Here is a 15,238-nt window from a genome sequence, read left to right on the forward strand (position 1 = left end):
TGAAAAAGAAGCAGAAGGTTCTAGAAATACTCAGCAGGTCAAGCAGCATCTGTGGGGGAGGAGAAAAGAGCTGACATTTCTGAGTGTTGATCTTTCGTCAGGTTTAGGTATTCTTGGAAGAGATTCGGCTGTAGGTGACAATGAAATACAGTTCATTTTAATTACACAAGAACATGGTTAAGTAAATTGGCAAGACGGTTGCAGATGGAAAGCACCAAGAAACGTGAAGTTATCAAATTTGGTCTTACAGCTCGGTGTAGGGAAACATGCCTTTTTAAATGTGCTAACTGGAAGGGGTATAACAGGTGAAAATGGTTTCATTACTGTTGTGCTCGAGGTAATGGACATGTGGGAAATATGATACTGGAATGAGGTGAAGACTGAACTACTCCTGTCAAAGTGTGTAACCGTCAGGTTCTGCCGGCTGCATAAGTCTAAGGAGACAGTCTCTGGACCCATCAAACGTATGAGATTGAGGTGCAAAACCTCCCGTCTGTGTGGATGCTGTGTGATGTGTTCCCCAGTTACAAATCAGTGCCATGAGATAACAGACAGTACACCATATGCAATTAAATGATTTAGCTTTATAATTCTTAATTTGACTAAAGGGTTAGTAAAGTAAAACAAAAAGAAAGGGCTGTTTAATGAGACAGTCTAGTGTGCACGAGTTGGAGCTCACAGTTTCCCTTTCGCCGATCCTCCTTCGATCTCCTGGCCCCTCTCCGTCCACTACTTTCTGTCTCTACAACCTCTCCTTTCTGGCATCTCCTCTCTCCATCTTCCACCAAACAAAAGGCCCAGATCACCTCGGTGTCAGGCACACGGCACAAAACACATTCCCGTCATCGGACGGCTCACACTCCAAAGCCCCCGTTATCTCTAACCGTAACCCAAACACTGCTTCTGCAAAAAGACCATCCCATTAGCAGTGAAACCTTTACCAGGGTGTTACATATGTCCATGGCATGTGTTAGACTGAAGCAGAGAGGTGTTAACTTAAAGCAACAGCCAGTGCAATTCTGGAGAGATCGGGATCTGAGCCTCCTGATTGTGTTTAGCCAGCAACAATATGCCTAGACCACTAACCTTTACTTTTGAGTGAGTGTGAAGATTAACTGAAGCAGTCAGAGTCTCAGTGAGTCTGCCCTTCCACGCCTCAGCTGATGGGAGAGCTGATACCGTTAAATACCATGGGTTACCAGAAGAAGGGAAAAGGAAGGGATGGATGGAGGGAGAAGCACCGCTTTCATGTGACACAAAATACAATGCTGATCTGGAAGGGGGGGCAGAGGTTGCCAGTGTTGGCAAGTTTTCACTTCATAGTTGTTGGGATGTCAATTTAATATAATCTCCTGAATAATTTATTTGTTCAGTGAGTTTTTCTGTAATTACAGCACAGTTGCTTCTGTATTTATTTAGAAAGTTTTCAGTAGCAGGTGTCACACTTATTGAACTTGATTATTTTCTAAGTTAATTGTTATTCTGGATGTTGTGTTATCTCCAGTCTGAGTATGAGAAGACCACAATTGTTTATTTCCTTTTGCCTTTGTTTTGTTCTCTCAGCTCCTCTTTCTTGTTCATCTTCCGCTCTTCGAACAATTAATAAAACAGCCATAAGCAACAAATTTATGCTTCATCCTTGACTTCTGTGGATCCTCTGAATTGCAAAAATACCAGCAACAGAATGATGTCTTTATTTATATTTGTAACTTTTTTACTGTCCCGCACTGCCACAGAACAAAAGTTTATATGACACTTAGCGGCTCCAGGCAAGAACGGTGATCTGGCAAATACCAGCCCTCCGACCAACAATCGTTGCCTTGTGCCCTTCTGCATTATACCTGCACATACTCTGCATAAACCCCATTGCCTGTAAAGAATTTGCAATGCCCCAAAGCCCGGAAAGTTTCTGCGCAATTCGGGATCAATCCCCGTCTCATTAATTAATAACCAAGATAAACCAGTAAAAACTGATTAATGGTTTAACCCATCGTAAATTGGGGAACCACTTCATTGAGCGCCTCTGCTCCACCTACCAAAATTGGAACTTCCTGGTGGCCAAATATCTTAATTCCTGTTTCCATTCTGACATGTTGGTCCATGGCCTCCTCTAGTGCCCAGATGAGGGCACCCCCAGGGTGGAGGAACAACACCTTATATTCTAACTCGGTAGCCCCCAACCTGAAGGCATGAACATTGATTTCTCCTTCTGGTAAAAAAAGTATTTCCCTCCACCTCCCCTCTTCTCTATTCCCCACTCTGGCCTCTTACCTCTTCTCACCTGCCTGTCACCTCCCCTTGCTGCCTCTCCTTCTTCCCTTTCTCCCATGGTCCACTCTCCTCTCCTATCAGATTCCTTTTCCAGCTACTCTCTTTTCCCTCCCCCACCTTTGTATTTGGCATCTTACCCCTTTCTTTTCAGAACTGAGAAGGGTCTCGGCCTGAAACGGCGACTGTTTATTCATCTCCATAGATGCTGCCTGACCTGCTGAGATCCTCCAGCATTTTGTGTGCTGCTCTGGATTTCCAGCATCTGCAGACTTTCTTGTGTGAGTGGTTTAACATCCCTTCTAAAGGAAATGCACGTGATAGCATTCTCATCTGGGACAGTCAGATAGAGACAATGAGGACGAGGGTCCTAGTCTGCTATTCGACCACTCAAACCTCTTTGCCTGTTCACTGCTCAGATCACTCTACCTCAGATTTAGGTTGGTAATTAGCCTAGCCCAGCTAAAACCTATCTGATTTAAAATGTGAAAGAGACTTCAACCTGATGGCATGAACATTGATTTCTCAAACTTCCGGTAACCTCCTCCCCCACCCCCTTCACTATGTCCCTCTCTCACCTTATCTCCTTGAATGAGAGAGACAGAGGGATGCAGGAAGAAACAGGCAGGAAGAGTCACAAGAGTAAGAGAGAATATGACAGGGGGGGGGACAGGTAAACTGATACATAAAGAGTACAAAAGGCAAGGAACAATGTTGCCTCAGTTTTGTCAGTGATACAATAGTTTGCAATTTGATTTTGAGTCAGGGAGGGTGCTGGAGTTACAAGGAGATTCAAGGCATCCTGCTGACTTTTCTTCTCCAGCTTATCAGGGGTTAACACTTTGTCCTGTTCACTGAGGGTTAATAACAAAGACATCTATAGATGTAGGGTGTCGAGCATTCTGACGAGTTGCATCACCAATGGAAGCTGCAATGCACACGATGACAAGAGTCTGCAGAGACTAGGCTCAGCTGGTTACACCATGGGTACAATCTTTCCCACCATGAAAGACATCTTCAAGAAATGTTGTCTCAATACTATGAGAAGAAGTGGGTACAGGAGCCTGAGACCTGCACTCAGTGTTTCAGGAACAGCTTCTTCCACTTCATCATCAGATTTCTGAATGGTCCATGAACGAATGATCACTGCCATGAATATTTTTGAATGAACATTTCTGAATGGTCCATGAACGAATGATCATTGCCATGAATATTTTTGAATGAACATTTCTGAATGGTCCATGAACGAATGATCATTGCCATGAATATTTTTTGCACTATTGATTTGTTTTGTATTTTATGGTAATTTTGTGTCTTGCTCTGTACTGCTGCTGCAAAACCACAAATTTCACATCATAAAAGACAGAAATAAGTCCGGATTCCTGCTTAATCCCAGTGACTAGAGCTTGCTCCACCAGCCTTGCTTGTTCATTCACTCTACTGTTCCAAGTGACAGCAGCCAATACCTGCTGAAGCATTCCGACAGTGGGATTATGGGATGGAAAATGGAACCAGAGTTGTGTCCTTGGATAGCACGATGGGAATGCTAAATACTCTGTTGACGTGGAGGATGTATGATCACCTAACAGCTGATATTGGATGTATGGGTTAGCAACAGTCAGTCAGTTGCAGGGAAAGCACTTCCCAAAGCCCTGAGTTGCTTGTGATTCAAAATTTTGTCACTCTGACATAATTTCCAATGCTATAGGAGCTTTGATATCAGTAGGAGAATCAAGATTGAGGGCTGCAGTTACCTTTCTGACTGTTAAACACCCCCTCACAAACAGGTCCTGGTCTGACTGTTAAACACCCCCTCACAAACAGGTCCTTGTCTGACTGTTAAACACCCTCTCACAAACAGGTCCTTGTCTGACTGTTAAACACCCCCTCACAAACAGGTCCTTGTCTGACTGTTAAACACCCCCTCACAAACAGGTCCTTGTCTGACTGTTAAACACCCCCTCACAAACAGGTCCTTGTCTGACTGTTAAACACCCCCTCACAAACAGGTCCTTGTCTGACTGTTAAACACCCCCTCACAAACAGGTCCTTGTCTGACTGTTAAGCTCCCCCTCACAAACAGGTCCTGGTCTGACTGTTAAACACCCCCTCACAAACAGGTCCTTGTCTGACTGTTAAACTCCCCCTCACAAACAGGTCCTTGTCTGACTGTTAAACACCCTCTCACAAACAGGTCCTTGTCTGACTGTTAAACACCCCCTCACAAACAGGTCCTTGTCTGACTGTTAAACACCCCCTCACAAACAGGTCCTTGTCTGACTGTTAAACACCCCCTCACAAACAGGTCCTTGTCTGACTGTTAAACACCCCCTCACAAACAGGTCCTTGTCTGACTGTTAAACACCCCCTCACAAACAGGTCCTTGTCTGACTGTTAAGCTCCCCCTCACAAACAGGTCCTGGTCTGACTGTTAAACACCCCCTCACAAACAGGTCCTTGTCTGACTGTTAAACTCCCCCTCACAAACAGGTCCTGGTCTGACTGTTAAACACCCCCTCACAAACAGGTTCTTGTCTGACTGTTCAGAATCAGAATCAGGTTTAATATCACCAGTTTATGTCATGAAATTTGTTAACTTTACAGCAACAGCACAATGAAATACATGATAAATATAGAGAAAAAAACAGAATTACATTAAGCATATATATGTCTATTAAATAGTAAAGTTAAAATAAGCTGTGCAAAAAAACAGAAATAATGAAGAAGTGATGTGGTGTTCATGGGTTCAAGGTCCATTTAGAAATCGGATGGCAGAGGGGAAGAAACTGTTAAACACCACCTCACTAACAGGCACCTCTCTGACTGTATCAACATCCTGCCACAAACCAGTAAATGTTTGTTAAACACAACTGTCTGGGACTGTTAACACCACCTCACTAACAGGTACATCTCCGACTGTATCAACATCCTGCCACAAACCAGTAAATGTTTGTTAAACACAACTGTCTCTGACTGTTAACACCACCTCACTAACAAGCACCTCTCTAACTGTATCAACATCCTGCCACAAACCGGTAAATGTTTGTTAAACATGACTGTCTGGGACTGTTAACACCACCTCACTAACAGGTACATCTCTGACTGCATCAACATCCTGCCACAGACCGGTAAATCTTTGTTAAACATTGCTGCCTCTGACTGTTAACACCACCTCACTAACAGGTACATCTCCGACTGTATCAACATCCTGCCACAGACCGGTAAATCTTTGTTAAACATTGCTGCCTCTGACTGTTAACACCACCTCACTAACAGGTACATCTCCGACTGTACCAACATCCTGCCACAGACCGGTAAATCTTTGTTAAACATTGCTGCCTCTAACTGTTAACACCACCTCACTAACAGGTACATCTCCGACTGTATCAACATCCTGCCACAGACTGGTAGATGTTTGTTAAACATTGCTGTCTCTGACTGTTAACACCACCTCACTAACAGGCACATCTCTGACTGTATCAACATCCTGCCACAGACTGGTAGATGTTTGTTAAACATTGCTGTCTGGGACTGTTAACACCACCTCACTAACAGGTACATCTCTGACTGTCAACACCATTAACACAGAAGGCTGAAGGAGGCACAGATGGTTGAAGCATTGTAGTTATTTCACAAGGAAATATTCTCTCCATGTCCACCCTTTCAATCTTTGGTAGAATTCAATGTAATTCCCGATTCATTCTTCTAAAGTTCCAGTTAGTACAGGTCCAGAGTAATCAAACACCCCTCATTTGTTAACCCTTTCATTTCTAGGATTATTCATGTAAGCCTCCTCTGGACCCTCTCTAATGCCACATAGAAACATAGAAAATAGGTGCAGGTGTAGGCCATTCAGCCCTTCAAGCCTGCACCACCATTCAGTATGATCATGGCTGATCATCCAACTCAGAACCCTGTACCTGCCTTCTCTCCATACCCCTGATCCCTTTAGCCACAAGGGCCATATCTAACTCCCTCTTAAATATAGTCAATGAACTGGCCTCAACTGTTTCCTGTGGCAGAGAATTCCACAGATTCACCACTCTCTGTGTGAAGAAGTTTCTCCTCATCTCAGTCCTAAAAGGCTTCCCCTTTATCCTTAAACTGTGACCCATCGTTCTGGATTTCCCCAACATCAGAAACAATCTTCCTGCATCTAGCCTGTCCAATCCCTTTAGAATTTTATACGTTTCAATAAGATCCTCCCTCAATCTCCTAAATTCCAGTGAGTATAAGCCTAGTCGATCCAGTCTTCTTCATATGAAAGTCCTGCCAATCCAGGAATCAATCTGGTGAACCTTCTTTGTACTCCTTCTATGGCAAGAATGTCTTTCCTCAGATTAGGGGACCAAAACTGCACACAATACTCCAGTTGTGGTATCACCTTGTACAACTGCAGTAGAACCTCCCTGCTCCTGTACTCGAATCCTCTTGCTATGAATGCCAACATACCATTCTCCTTTTTCACCGCCTGCTGTATCTGCATACTCACTTTCAATGACTGGTGTACAATGACACCCAGGTCTTGTTGCACTTCCCCTTTTCCTAATCAAACACCATTCAGATAATAATCTTTTTTCCTGTTCTTGCAACCAAAGTGGATAACTTCACATTTATCCACCTTAAATTGCATCTGCCATGAATTTGCCCACTCACCTAACCTATCCATGTCATCCTGCATCCTCTTAGCATCCTCTTCACAGCTATCACTGCCGCCCAGCTTTGTGTCATCCGCAAACTTGGAGATGCTGCATTTAATTCCTTCGTCTAAATCATTAATATATATTGTAAACTGGGGTCCCAGCACTGAGCTTTGCGGTACCCCACTAGTCACTGCCTGCCATTCTGAAAAGGTCCTGTTTACTCCCACTCTTTGCTTACTGTCTGCCAACCAATTCTCTATCCACATCAATACCATACCCTCAATACTGTGTGCTTTAAGCTTGCACACTAATCTCCTGTGTGGGGCCTTGTCAAAAGCCTTTTGAAAATCCAAGTATACCACATCCACTGGTTCTCCCCTATCCACTCTACTAGTTACATCCTCAAAAAATTCTATAAGATTCATCAGACATGATTTTCCTTTCACAAATCTATGCTGACTTTGTCCGATGATTTTGCCGCTTTCCAAATGTGCTGTTATCACATCTTTGATAACCGACTCTAGCGTTTTCCCCACCACCGATGTTAGGCTATCTGGTCTATAATTCCTCAGTTTCTCTCTCTCTCTTTTCTCAGATATGGGGTCAAAACTGGCTCACAAAGCTCCAAATCTGGTCTGACCAATGCCTTGTAAAGCCTGAACTTTACATCCTTGCTTTTATACTCTAGACCTCTTGAAATGAATGCCAACACTGCACTTGCCTTCCTTACTACCAATTTCTATATTACTGTCATAGCATGAATCTAGGTAGTGGATTATAGGCAAATCCTGAAAAATTAGAGAATATACATCTCTCATGTGTGAAAAGTGGCTTTGAATAATGTAATTATTCAAACTGTTTATGTATGTTAGCCAAAGGCATAAATTATTTTAATCAGCCAGTGATTGGAACATAAATTAAAAGAAAGAGTTTGTTTTGTCAGAAGGCACATTGTACCTGACTATTCTCAGTATATGGAATGGAGGGACAGCCTGGGATAGCTTCACACCAAGGGTTAAAACTCTTCCAGTAATGCTGAATGAGAACCTATAAATAGCCCTATATTGGTTAAAATTAGAAAAAAAAAGTTTATGGCTAGTGTCTGCAAATGTATACATCATCTCCAATAACAGTTGTATCATCAGATATTGCTCTGACCTTCGGAGAGAAAAACAAGGCCAATTCCATAATCGAACCCACTCTGACCACAACCTGTTCTGACCAGTAGCAGTGGATTTAAAGATGATTTCATCATTTACTGTAAACATTGGCCCTTGCTCAGATCCATCTTGTACATGATGCAAGGGCTCAGGGGTGGGTTTCATTTGCTGCTGGAGTGGGGATCCCCAGCCTCCATGTGGAGACAGTACATTTCAATTAGATCTGCCTTCATTACTCTAAATTCCAGTAAGTCAGGTCCAGTGCCCTCAAACACCCCCTCATTTGTTAACCCTTTCATTCCCAGGATCATTCTCGTAAAGGGGAGGTTTACCCTCTCTAATGCCACATCTTTTCCTAGATATGGGGAGCATTGGACATTGGGGTTTCACTGTGTTCAGACAGTTGAATTATAGCTATGAGATTATGGGATCATAGGGTCAAGGACAATTTCCAATACAGAAGGAAGCCATTTTCCCCATTGTGTATGTCCCTGTCAATGGAAGCTGCCCCATTTCGTCCTCCCTAGGGCATTTGCTCTGTGGCCCGGCTGATCACCACCCCAGATGTGAGGAGATATCTGCTTCTCCCACCTTTTCCAGCACTGTGTTACAAACCCCAACCATCTTCCCATTGAAAGGCCTTTCCTTCATCTTTCATTTGACTGTTGTCAATTGCTTTAAAACGGCAGGAGCAGCAAGGAGTGAAGAAGGAAGCTGGTGAGTGGTCCTTTGCTGTTTTGAATGCAGTAGCAAGGGTGAATACTACAACTGTTACAGAGCTTCCGGGAGACCATGGCAGGAGAAATGTGTGTACCCAAGACAGGCTGTGCCTGATTTCACCAGTTTCACCAAAAGTTTCACTGGGTGACAGGCTGGTTTAATGAGGAGAGATTCGGCTCTGGAGATCTGTATTCACAGATTGAGGAGAGATTGCATTGAGGGGAGATTGAGTTAACTCGGTTTGTAGTCACAGATTGAGAGGTTCCAGGTTGTCTAGGTCTGTATTCACAGAAATTTTACAGAATGAGGGAATTCTGTTAGGGTTTGTTTGTTTGGCTGGCTGTGCAGAGGACGTCTGTCCTGGCTGAGGGATGTAGAACCAGGGTCAAAGTCTCTGCACTACAGCAAGACTTTTCGGACTGAGATGAAGAGAGACGTTTTCTTCCAGACATCGGTGAACCTGTGGAATTCTCTGCCACAGATAAGCTAGAGACTATGTTACTGAAAATACTTAAGAAGGGGATAGATTTTTTGAAATAAAATATGAATCATGGGATATGGGGGTGAGGGCAGGGAAGTGGTACTGAGGTAAAGAATCGACTGTGATCATATTGAATAACAGGGTAGGGCTCAAGGGCCTGCTCTTATTATTTGAAGTTCTATGTTTCCATGTCCCCTGCATTTGGACTCCTCAGCTAAGGGGAATATATCACTCCCATTCACTCAACCTTCGCCCCTCATAATAGGTGGCGTTGTGAATAATGAAGTAGGTTTTCAAAGTTTGAAGAGAGATTTAGGCCAGTTAGAAGAGTGGGCTGAGTGATGGCAGATGGAGTTTAATGCTGATAAGTGTGAGGTGCTACATTTTGGTAGGAATAATCCAAATAGGACATACATGGTAAATGGTAGGGCATTGAAGAATGCAGTAGAACAGAGTGATCTAGGAATAATGGTGCATAGTTCTCTGAAGGTGGAATCTCATGTGGATAGGGTGGTGAAGAAAACTTTTGGTATGCTGGCCTTTATAAATCAGAGCATTGAGTATAGGAGTTGGGATGTAATAGCTGTGTGGAATGAGCTTCCAGTAGAAGTGGTAGAGGCAGGTTTGGTATTGTCATTTAAAGCAAAATTAGATAGGTATATGGACAGGAAAGGAATGGAGGGTTATGAGCTGAGTGCGGGTCAGTGGGACTAGGTGAGAGTAAGCATTCGGCATGGACTAGAAGGGCTGAGATGGCCTGTTTCTGTGCTGTAATTGTTATACGGTTATATGGTTATAATTTCATATGGCTCATTCAAGCCTCCCTCACCTCCCTTTATTTTAAAGGAACATTCCCAGTTTCTCTGATCTTTCCTTAGCATTGAACCTTTCCAGTCCAGACACCATCCTCGTGCTCCTTCTCTGTACTATCCCCAGCACAATCACACCTAACCTGCAATGTAGTGACCAGAACCGCGTGCAGTGACCTAACGCCTGCGTTTACAGTCACATCGAAACCTCCCTGCTCCTGCAGTTCTTGCCTTAGCACATGGTCACTGTCAAGACAGAGGCAAAGGAAAGTAACCCATTGAATATTAAATCACAGTGTGCCCGGTCCAGCTACCTTTCAGGAACTGCATTGTATACTCCAGGGGTCCTTTCTTCTATCCCACAGCTGTATCCTTCCACTTATTGTAAATTCACAGCTGCATCTCCTCAAAAGCATGACCTCATTCTTCTCTGGGTATATTTCCATATCTTATCTTCTGGTCCAACTGCTCAGATACTCATCCTGCAGCCTCTTCAACGATAACCCCAAAGCTAATCTATTGTATCGTCTGTAAATTTCTTCATCGTGCCCGGTGCATTGAAATTAAACAGCTCACAAAGCAAGTTACAGTCTACTTAGTCCCTTTGCAAGAAGCAAGCTCCCTTTACCCTTCACCTTCAGACACTGAGCCAGCTCTGGATCCACTTTGCCCCTCTCCCTTGGATCCCATGGGCTTTCAATTTGTAAAAGTCACATGTCAGAACATGATTGGACCGAGTTGTGAACATGCGCAGAACTGGCGGAATGATCTAGAAAGCATGGCACTGTAAGAAACGTGGATGCTGTTTGTTGTTAAATAAAAGTTCTAGTTTTAATTCTTCTGGAATATGGTTTGTTCTTAGTAACCCACGGTACGTACAGAAAACAATACATGGTGTCAGAAGTTGGTCTGGAAGAATAATTTGTTTCACTAACATGGGAGAAGCGAAGATAATTGAAAAAAAAAGAGCACAAACTTTTTTGTTGTTTGATAACAGCTTTAAGAATGGAAGTTTTGCAACCTCCGAAAACACTTCAGCTGACTGGGAACATAGCTGAAAACTGGAAAAGATTTAAACAGCATTTGAAATTTATTTATCAGCAATCAGAGCAGAAAATAAATTGGAGAAAATGAAAGCTGCGGTTCTACTCCACGTGATTGTGGATGATGCAGTTGAGGCATATAACTATTTTACTTTTGAGGATAGAGATAATTCACAAAATCACCACAACCTGACCACATTTTCACCTAAATTATTTCTATTTAAGACAAACAGCAGAGATCCCAGAGCAGATTCCTGTGGAACACAACGTTAACCCCGTGGATTAAAGAAAACGTTATGTTTGTCCACTTTACATTGGACACATTCACACATGGTGTAAATGTAAAAAATCGATACAGAAAGCACAATAATATTTAAGAAAAAATATCAATTAAGGAAGGGCTGGAACTTTCCCAGAAATTGAAAGGGTGATTAAGAAGCCCTAGTTAAGATTGTGTATCAAGTTGATAAGGCTGTTGAGAAGGCATTTGGACTGTTGGCCTTTGTTAGTCGGAGGATTGAGTTCAATTGCTGTGAGGAAATGTTGCAGCTCTATAGAACCTGAGTTAGACAACACTTGGAGTGTTAATCGAGGGGTGATTGATAAGTTTGCGACCTAAGGTAGAAGGAGTCAATTTTAGAAAACCTAGCACATTTATTTTTCAACATAGTCCCCTCCTACATTTACGCACTTCATCTAGTGGTCGTGGAGCATACGGATCTTGGACCTCCAGAAAGTGTCCACAGATGGGTGGTTGTTAAGTTCATGGCCTAAGGTAGAAGGAGGTGAGTTATACAAGCTCTCTTTACATGCACATGTAGTTCAACAGTTAAATTTGAAATTAATAACTCATCAGCAGTGATTGATAAATTTGTGGCCTAAGGTAGAAAGAAGTTATTAACTTCAAACTTTCTGCATAATCACTCAAAGAGTTGTCCTGCATGGTCATGTAACGAGAGCTGTATAACTCATCTCCTTCTACCTTAGGCCACAAACTTATCAATCACCCCTGCTGTGGACACTTTCTGGAGGTCCAAGATCCGCACGCTCCACGACCGCTGGACTAAGTGTGTAAATGTAGGAGGGGACTATGTTGGAAAATAAATGTGCTAGGTTTTCTAAAATTGACTCCTTCTATCTTAGGCCACGAACATATCAATCACCATCTCATATTTAAGCAACACACACAAAATGCTAGTGGAACGCAGCAGGCCAGGCAGCATCTATAAGGAGAAGCACTGTCGACGTTTCGGGTCTCGGCCCAAGATGTTGACTGTACTTCTTCCTACAGATGCTGTCGGGCCTGCTGCTTTCCACCAGCATTTTGTGTGTGTTGCTTGAAGTTCCAGCATCTGCAGATTTCCTCGTGTTTGCAACCTCTCGTATTTAGTCTTGTTCGCCTTCATTATTGGATGGACGTGGAAGCTTTAAGAAAGCGTGCAGAGGAGATTAGCAGGGCACTTCCTAGATTAGAGAGCCTGTCTTGTAAGGACAGGTAGATTGAGCTAGGACTTTGGAGCGAAGGAAGATGAGAGGTGACTTGACAGAGGGTATAAGATGATAAGAGGCACAGTAAAGAGTGGGTAGCCAGCACCTTTTTCCCAGGGTGGAGATGGCTAATATCAGGAGGTTTGGAGGGAAGTATGTTAGATATAGGGTTTTTAGACAGAGAGTGGTAGATGCAAGGGGTTGTGTAGAGGCAGATATATTAGGGACATGGATGATAAAAAAGATGGAGGCTATGTCACAGGGAAAGGTTAGATTGATCTTAGAATAGGTTAAAGGGTCAGCACGACACCATGGGTTGTAGGGCATGAGCTGTGCTGTGAAATGCCACTGACAACAGCAAAATGTCTGTGTGCCATGAACACATATTTATAAATATCAAATTTACAGAATTAATTTTAAACTCAGGACAAGTAACACTCCTTAAAATGTGTTAGAGACCACAAATGCTTCATTAACTTGGCAAAGTCAGAGTTCAACTCCAATTGCCAAATCAATCAGCAAGACAGTCGAAGTGTAAAATAACGAAGATAAAGGGGATTTGAGATCGCTTAATTGGGAAGGATGTGGGAAATGTCAGGAGTATAGAACGAACAATCATATGAATGCGATAGAAATTGGATATGGCTATAGGTCACACCAGAACAAGAATTCATTCAAGTGATGACTCATGAAAACATACAATATTTCCAAGGCTGAATTGTTGTTAGCTGAGGTGATGGAACTAGAGTGGGAAAGCGGAGTTGAGGTTCAGGCCTTCTGACTCAATGGTGCACAGCACCCAGTTGTCACCGCACATCCGACCTTCCTTTCTGACCTGCCCTGTGCACTCTGACAGGTCAGTGAGGGCTCTGTTGTGGGAGACTGATTTTCTTCCATGTGGATGATAACTTCTCTCAGAGGAACTCAGCAGGCCAGGCAGCATCTATGGGAAAAAGTAAACAGCCAGTGTTTTGATCCAAGACTCTTCATCAGTCCTCTGAATGGACTCGGCCGGAAACGTCGACTTATTACTCTTTTCCACAATTGCTGCCTGGCCTGCTGAGTTCCTCCAGCACTTAGTTGTGTTGCTTTGGATTTCCAGCATCTGCAGATTTTCTCCTGTTTGAACTTCTCGCAGACAGTTACCTAAAATATGACTCTTCTATCACATAACTGGTCTGCTGTTTTGTACAACGTCAATGCACATCACAGCTCGTGATCAACTAAACTTATCAACTACATATTTGCAATCACCATTTTGTTAGTGTTGGCTGGAAGATTGCAACACTTTCAAACCTTTTAATGGTTTCATAACTCAGTGAGGATTGCGTCAATTTCTCATACTTGTTTGCATTAAATTCCGGCTGCCATTTTTCTGCCCATTTTTCCAACTGGTTCAGGTTGCTGCAAGTTCTGATAGTCTTCCTCGCTGTCCACTGCGCCCCTAATCTTGGTGGCGTTTGCAAATTTCCTGATCCCGTTAATCACATTATCATCCAAATCATTGATATGGATGACAAACAGCAGCAGACCTTTCAGCATTCCACCAATCACAGGGCTCCAGTCAGAGGCTTCGACTTCCACTCATTGGCTTCTCACACAAAGCCAATGTCGAATGCAATTTACTTCCTCATCTTGCGTGGCAAGCAATTGACCAACCACCGATGCAGGACCTTGTCAAATGCCTTGTTAAAGTCCAACATCCTCTGCCTTACCTTCATTAACTTTCCAGGTAAATTCCCCAAAAATCTCTTTAAGATTGGTTAGACACACCAACTATGCAGAAAGCCAGGCTGTCTATCCTAATACTCATATATCCAGCCCCTTGGAATACCTTCCAATAACTTTCCCACCACTGGTGTCAGGCTCACCAGCTATAATTTCCTGGTTTGTGTTTAGAGCCTTTATTTAAACATCAGAACAACATTAGCTATCCTCTAATTATGTCGCTATCTCTGCTAGGCCCTCTGCAATTTCTGCATTTGCCCCCCAACATGGGTCCAAGGGAACACCCTGTCAGGCCCTGGGGATTTATGCACTCTAATTTGCCTCAAGACAGCAAACACCTCCTCCTCTGTAATCTGTGGAGGATCTATGACAGGGATGGGCAAACTTTTTGACTTGTGGGCCACAAAGGGTTCTAAAATTTGACAGGGGGGCCGGACCAGGAGCAGATGGACGGAGTGTTTTGGTAATACACCTCATAAGAGAAAATAAAATATCATGGGATATGTAGAAAACATGTGCTTTAATTTCAATTGAAAATGAACAAATGCATTACAACAAAATATCTGTCTTTGAAGTCCCATGGTATTTAGCTATTTATTGAACTGACTTTTAAAACACTGAAAATTAAATGAATAAAATACAGCTTTTTTTAATAGTAACAGTTATTATTTTAAAGCACTGAAAATTCTGTTATCCTTCAAGATATTATCATCATCACTCTCCTCCTGCCTGTCTTTATTTCAAAAACGGTAGGAGATGCAGGTCTACTTGTCCTGCTCCTTCTTATTCAATTGTCCCCTGTGCCAAAACTCAACAACGACTAGCACAAAGACAGAACAACGACAGCGCGCCAGTATGCAGAGCGCGTTATTTGATCTGGAGCACATTTTTTATTTTG

The sequence above is a fragment of the Hypanus sabinus genome, chromosome 30, assembly GCF_030144855.1.
Source record: "Hypanus sabinus isolate sHypSab1 chromosome 30, sHypSab1.hap1, whole genome shotgun sequence".
Lineage (NCBI taxonomy): Eukaryota > Metazoa > Chordata > Chondrichthyes > Myliobatiformes > Dasyatidae > Hypanus > Hypanus sabinus.